Here is a 1836-nt window from a genome sequence, read left to right as displayed (position 1 = left end):
CAATGGACCAACGAGGCCACTAGTATTGAAAAAAAGTTTGAAAACCCCTTGCTGGGAGGGATGTGGTACTATATGACAGACACTGGAGTCATTTGCAAAATGGAAGAGAAGGTTTTCCAAAGTATCAGCGAGGCCATGAATACAGACGAGGAACAATATTGCATCCAAAACACTGCCTTGGGGAGAGGGTTCCATTGATGGCAACACGTAGACTGCGTGAGTGGAGGAAGTCGGGAATGAAAGCTCTCTTCTATGTCACAGGCAGAGCACTTGGCAAAGCTGTGTTGAATGCCCGAGATATGTCCAGGGAGATGGACCTCACCTCTTGTTTGAGATTGAGGGCCTCCACCCATTGCTGAGAGAGGAGCAAAAGCATGTTCAGAGTTGAGTGACTGGGATGGAATCGAAACTGATGGTCAAAATCAGATTGTTTATCAACAGGAAAGACGACATCAGAAGTATTGATATATTCCATGACTTGCTTGTAATTGGAAGCAATCTCACTGGCCTAAAGTTGGGAGGGTCTGTTTTTGCACCCTTCTTGTGGATGGTAGTGATGCATGCTGATTTCCATGCAGAGGGGAGGCAGACCAACTAGGACAGACTGAATTGGGCAGATAGAGGGTGAGTAAGAATGGCAGAGTGGGATTGAGTAGATGGACACTGATTCCATCTGGGCGCATTGCCAAAGCAGGGTCAAGGCCAACAATATGCACAAAGCAGGGTCGGGGGGATCTTAGGGTCCAATATAACTTTCTCTACCTTCTCGGGTGAGCACGATCCAGATTCCAGTCGACACTGGGTACGTTGGTCAGTTGGGGTAAGATGGGAACAGAACGGGATGGGTTTGCTACACCAGATTTGGAGGCAAAAACAGTTTAGTTTAGATATTCTAACTTATCTTGGGCAGAGTCTGCCGTCCTGCCGTTTGAAAGGAGGGGTGGGATGGAGGGGGAACATACACCAGCCAGACTAGACAAGACATCATCATGACTTGGAGGAAAGAGACTGGTTGGAGAGTTCAGCCTTGAGATTTGTATGATGAAGTTTTGTGGGTTTCCTCAGGATGAACACACACTTGCTGGAGCTTTACGGAATGAATTAACGTTACCCTCCGTCGGGTTAGCGTTCCATGCTGATAAAGGAAGCTGCTTGACTACAACCACCTCCTCACAGGATTCAGTGTTGCCAGTGTCTAGAGGATAGATAGGATAGCCACAAACTGGCTGCAACCGCTAGCTATGGTGTGCAGCCTTTGGCTGCTCGGTGCATAATTTTCTGGGGGCGCAGTTGTGCCGCTGATGCAGTGCCTTCCATTACCAGAACGCTGGTACCCATTTTGCTAACCTGGTGTTAATTCAACGGTAGAAAAAAAAACAAAAAACCAGATGCTCAAACTCAACACCCTATGAGCTTCAACCAGCCACCTTAACCGTGATGCCAACACCAAGCTAATAGGTTGTGATAAGCCAGTTCATAAGAGAAAGTAGTCTTTTGTAAAAGTATTCCCAGGTGGAATCAAAATCAGGAGATGGTGGTCCAATCCTTTTTTGAGAGGGAAGATTGCAAATTCGTCACAACCGTCTATTTCAGCTGATAGAGTAATGCCTCGTCTGCACATCCAAATGGCTCTGCTCACGGCTCGGTCAACAGGAGCCATCCGAGCTCTCGGGGGGGGGGGGGGCATGAGCTTGTACAGGTGCATCCCGAGGTCTCACTAAACTTATGGAGGAGATCTGTGGCGGGGGGTGGGGGGGCAACATCTCTATTTTCCAACTGATTTTATGCATTTCCACCTTTACGTACGGTTACTACTATTACTTGTACGAGTTATAA

Source organism: Eptatretus burgeri, chromosome 10 (genome assembly GCF_056783735.1).
Source record: "Eptatretus burgeri isolate ZD-2024b chromosome 10, Ebu_testis_v1, whole genome shotgun sequence".
Lineage (NCBI taxonomy): Eukaryota > Metazoa > Chordata > Myxini > Myxiniformes > Myxinidae > Eptatretus > Eptatretus burgeri.
The sequence above is the reverse complement of the archived record's forward strand: the minus strand, read 5'-3'. Positions refer to the sequence as shown.